The sequence below is a fragment of the Trichosurus vulpecula genome, chromosome 5 (assembly GCF_011100635.1).
Source record: "Trichosurus vulpecula isolate mTriVul1 chromosome 5, mTriVul1.pri, whole genome shotgun sequence".
Lineage (NCBI taxonomy): Eukaryota > Metazoa > Chordata > Mammalia > Diprotodontia > Phalangeridae > Trichosurus > Trichosurus vulpecula.
Window position 1 is genome coordinate 268045147 of NC_050577.1, and position 6000 is coordinate 268051146.

Consider the following 6000-nt stretch of genomic DNA (forward strand, 5'->3'; position numbering starts at 1 on the left):
TTTAATTTAGTAATTATTTAAAGGTATTTTGAGAGATTTCGGAGCAAAAACATGCTAGTTGCTGCCTTTACTCTGCCATCTTACTCTATTTCGCTTGGGATATTTTTAAAGGAGGTTACTTCTCTGCTTTTTGGTTAAGATCATCTAATAATTTTTTTTTTCTTCTTTTTAAAAAAGATTATATTTGCCCACTGTTTTATATATATATATATATATACACACATATATATATATATATATATATATATATATATATACACATATATGTACATGTGTGTGTGTGTGTGTGTGTGAGTGTGTGTATGCAATCAAGGTTAACTGACTTGCCCAAGTTCAACCAGCTAATACGTGGCAAGTGTCTGAGGCCTGATTTGTGCTCACAGCCTTCCTGAATCCATGAAGAGTGCTCTATCACCTGTGTCACCTAGCTGCCCCTGTTCAATGATATATTTTGCTAATATTCTTTAAGAGTAAAAATGGATTTCTTCATAAATATTATGCAGCTCCATTTTTGAATTCTACTGCTATGTCTATATTGCTAGATAGGGTACCTCACGCCCCATGAAATTTGCAGGCCACAAAATACACTACCCAACTGGAAAATTCTCTTGGTCCAATATGAAAAGAAGGATATTATTTCAGAAACATAGGTCTAAGAAGAATTACTATAAAGGAAATTGTTACTATAAAGGAAATTTTACCTCTGACCTGTGAGATCAATTTCTATAGATCTTAGACATATGGAATATGGATAAGAATGAAACAGGATAGTTTAAGAAATGAGATCACTTTCTATATATATGGAAGGCCTACAAAGTCCACCTATGGACTATTTTTCTTTTCATTTCCATGCTTCCTAGTTATTGGCATATATACATTCTACTGGTGAGATCTGAAGGACCCACAGGAAGAGACCCATAAAGGCCTAGAGCATCATACCTCTCCTAGCAACCCTTAAAGGACCTTTCAAAAGGAGTCTTTCAAAAGCTTTGTTCTTGTCTATTCCAGACCAGTGAAAAATGAATTCCAAAATATCCTTCAAAAGTTAACATCAGCTATATACATTTTAAAAATCAACTGTCTTCATTTCTTTGGTATGTCCACTGGTTTAACCCAAAGGTTACTCAAAAAGAATTTACTGCTAAATGGCAGGCAAGAAGTATAGGAAGATTGAATTATAGTGTATGCACAGGGTTGTGAAATCAATGTGTATAATTAGGCTGGAAATTAAGTACCAAATTAAAGGATTTTATATGATAGACCATAGGAAGACATTCAACTTTTCTTGAGCAGGGAAGTGAAAGGGTCAGATTTCTGCTACAGGAAGATTATTTGGGCATCTCTGTGCAGGATGTGTTGGAGGTGGGACAGACTAGAAACAGACAGTCTAATTGAGAAGCAAGTGCAATAATCCAGAAGTAAGGAGACAGTTATGTGAGAAACAGAAAGGGAAATGGATTGGTATGGCAGGACTTCTAAAGAGAGATTCAAGAAAATTTGCAAATTGATGGATATTGGTGGATAAAGACAGAGAAGAGCTAAAGGTCACTCCAAGGTCATGAAGGTGGTGCCTAGAAAAATAGAAATGTTGTCAACAAAAATGGAAACACCTGGAGAAGAGATAGATTTAGGGATGATAAGAAGTGATTCCATTTTGGTCATTTTGAGTTTGACATTCCTATAGGATAAGAAATTTGAGGTGTCAAACAGGTAGGTGGGGCTGTGGACCTGGTGGTCTACATATAGATTGGGAAGTCATCTGAATATAGGTGGTAACTGGGCTCATGGTACTTGATGAGACCAAAAGAGAGAATTGAAGCAGAGATAGAGCAAAACCCTATGGAAATCCTAAAGGTACAGAATAATATATGGATGTTAATCTAGAAAAAGAGACTGAGAAACACTCTTCATACAATTTAAGAGATGAAGAGAAAAGAGAAAGCCTGAAAACTGAGTATTTCTAAAAGAAGATGGTCAACAATTTCAAATACTGAAGTGATATTAAGAAGGCTCAATTAGATCAACAGTTTTAGCATTGAAAAGATCATTGAGAGCACTTCCATTTAGATGGCCACCTGGTAGATGCAGGAGTCTAGCTTTCCCACGTTTTCTCCAGTAGTAACAAAGAAGGAGCAGCAGATTAAATGATGATTAAGAAATCCAAAGAAAAACATCAGTAAGATTATTCATCCCATCCAGGACTGTGTAAAAAAATCAAACAAAAGCTGTAGAAAATGGAAGCATCAGTCATCAAACTACTTGGTACTGACTAAGAAAAAGTGTCGTGGATCAGTGGAATAGGTTAGGTACACAAGACACAGTAATCAGTGACTAAAGACATATACTCTGAAAAATCCAATGAATCCAGCTTCTGGGCTAAGAATTCACTATTTCACAAAAACTGCTGGGAAAATTGGAAAATGGTAGGGCAGAAACTGTACATAGACAAAAATCTTATATCATATACCAAAATAAAGTAAAAATGGGTTCATGACTTAGGAATAAACGCTGATACTATAAGCACTTTGGGAAAGGAAGGAATAGTTTACCTATTAGATTTATGGAAAAGCAAAGAATTCATGACACAACAAGAGATAGAGAGCATTACAAAATGCAAAAATAGATAATTTTGATTGTTAAATTGAAATGCTTTTGTATAAAAAAGCCATTTCTTATTGCACAATATTATTCCGTTACATTCATATACCACAATTTGTTTAGCCATTTCCCAATTGATGGGCATCCTCTTGATTTGAAATTCTTTGCCACCCCAAAAAGAGCTGCTATAAATATTGTTGTAAATATGGCTCCTTTTCCCACATTTATGATATCTTTGGGATACAGCCCTAGAAGAGGTGTTTTTTTGAATTTTATCATTTTTATTGAATATTTTAATTTTCAACATTGATTTCCACAAGATTTTGAGTCACAAATTTTCTCCGCATTTCTGCCCTCCCCCCCATTCCAAGATGACATATATTCTGATTGCCTTGTTCCTCGTTCATCCCTCCATTCTGTCACTGACTCCCCCGCCATCCCCTTTCCCTTTACTTTCTTGTAGGGCAGGATATATTTCTATGTTCCATTCCCTATATATCCTGTTTCCCAGCTGCATGCAAAAACAACATTTTTGGGGGCATCTGCTTTTTTTTTTCTCTTTTCTTTCTTTTTTCTTTTTTAAATTTAAATTTATTTATTTAACATATATGGTTTTCAGCATTGATTTTCACAACAGTTTGAATTACAAATTTTCTCTCCATTTCTACCCTCCCCCCCACTCCAAGATGGTTTATATTCTGGTTGCCCTGTTCCCCAGTCAGCCCTCCCCTCTATCACCTCTGTCCCCTCTCATCCCCTTTTCCCCTCCTTTCTTGTAGGGCAAGATAAATTTCTACACCCAATTGCCTGTGTATCTTATTTTTTAATTACATGCAAAAACTTTTTTTTGTTTTTGAACATCTGATTTTAAAACTTTGAGTTCCAAATTCTCTCCCCACTTCCCTTCCCACCCACCCTCCCTAAGAAGTCAAGCAATTCAACCTGACCACACATGTATCATTATGTATAACCCTTCCACAATACTCATGTTGTGAAAGGCTAACTACATTTTGCTCCTTCCCAACCCATCCCGCTTTACTGAATTTTCTCCCTTGACCATGTCCCCTTTCCAAAGTGTTTGTTTTGATTACCTCCACCCTCATCTGCCCTCCCCTCCATCATCCCCCCCTTTTATTTTCTTTTATCTTCCTCCCTCTTCTTTCCTGTGGGGTAAGATACCCAACTGAGTATGTATGGTATTACCCCTCAGGCCAAATCTGATGAGAGCAAGGTTCACTCATTCCCCCCTCACCTGCCCTCTCCCCTCCTCCCACAGAACTGCTTCCTCTTGCCACCTTTATGCGAGATAATCCACCCCATTCTATCTCTCCCTCTCTCCCTCTCTCAGTATGTTCCTCTCTCATCCCTTAATTTCATTTTATTTCATTTAGATATCTTCCCTTCATCTTCAACTCACCCTGTGTCTGCTCTCTCTGTTTTACATATATATATATATATATATATATATATAAACACATATATATATACACATACATACATATACACATAGATATATACATACATACACATTCACTTATATATATACATAAACATATATATATATATATATATATATATATGTATATATATATATATATATATATATATATATATATGCATATTCCCATCAGCTACCCTAATACTGAGGTCTCATGAATCATACACATCATCTTTCCAGGTAGGAATGTAAACAAAACAGTTCAACTTTAGTAAGTCCCTTGCAATTTCTTTTTCTTATTCTTTTTCTTGATTACCTTTTCATGCTTCTCTTGATTCTTGTCAAATTCAAAGTCAAATTTTCTATTCAGTTTTGGTCTTTTCACTGAGAAAGCTTGAAAGTCCTCTATTTTATTGAAAATCCATATTTTGCCTTGAAGCATGATACTCAGTTTTGCTGGGTAGATGATTCTAGGTTTTAATCCTAGCTCCATTGACCTCCGGAATATCGCATTCCAAGCCCTTCGATCTCTTAATGTAGAAGCTGCCAGATCTTGGGTTATTCTGATGGGTTTCCACAATACTCAAATTGTTTCTTTCTGGCTGCTTGCAGTATTTTCTCCTTGATCTGGGAGCTCTGGAATTTGGCGACAATATTCCTAGGAGATTTCTTTTTGGGATCTATTTGAGGAGGCGATCGATGGATTCTTTCAATTTCTATTTTGCCCTGTGGCTCTAGAATATCAGGGCAGTTCTCCTTGATAATTTCTTGAAAGATGGTATCTAGGCTCTTTTTTTGATCATGGCTTTCAGGTAGTTCAATAAGTTTTAAATTATCTCTCCTGGATCTACTTTCCATGTCAGTGGTTTTTCCAAGGAGATATTTTACATTGTCTTCCATTTTTTCATTGCTTTGGTTCTGTTTTATAATATCCTGATTTCTCATAAAGTCACTAGCTTCCACTTGCTCCAATCTAATTTTTAAAGTAGTATTTTCTTCAGTGGTCTTTTGGACTTCCTTTTCCATTTGGCTAATTCTGCCTTTCAAGGCATTCTTCTCATTGGATTTTTGGAGCTCTTTTGCCATTTGAGTTAGTCTGTTTTTTAAGGTGTTGTTTTCTTCAGTGTATTTTTCAGTATTTTTTTGAGTCTCCTTTAGGAAGTCATTGACTTGTTTTTCATGGTTTTCTCGCATCCTTCTCATTTCTCTTCCCAATTTTTCCTCTACTTCTCTAACTTGCTTTTCCAAATCCTTTTTGAGTTCTTCTATGGCCTGGGGCCAGTTCATGTTTTTCTTGGAGGCTTTGGTTGTAGGCTCTATGACTTTGTTGTCTTCTTTAGGCTGTATGTTTTGGTCCTCTTTGTCACCAAAGAAAGAATCCAAAGTCTGAGACTGAATCTGGGCGCGTTTTCGCTGCCTGGCCATATTTGCAACCAACTAACTTGACCCTTGAGTTTTTCAGTGGGGTATGACTGCTTGTAGACTAAAGAGTTCTATGTTCCATGTTTGGGGGGGAGGTGCCAGCTCTGTCAGACCCGCACTACTCCTTCCCCAATAACCCCCAACCCGAACTGGGCTTAGATCTTCGGCAGGCTGTGCACCCCGGCTCTGATCCGCCACTTAATTCCTCCCACCAGGTGGTCCTGGAGCCGGAAGTAACAACAACTGTAGCTGCCTCACCTCTGCTGCCCCCGGGGCTGGAAGCTGAATCGCGAACTCCTTCCACTCCCGCAGCTTTTCCCACTAACCTTCTCCGCAGTCTTTGGTGTTTGTGGGTCGAGGGGTCTGGTAACTGCAGCAGCTCACATATTCAGGGAGCTAGGGCCCCCTCCGCCCTGCTTCTGGTCTGGCCGGTCCATGCTGCTCAGGCTGGGCTCTGCTCCACTCCGTTCCCAGCTCCCAGCTCCCAGCTCCGTGTGGAATAGACCTCACCCAGAGACCATCCAGGCTGTCCTGGGCTGGAG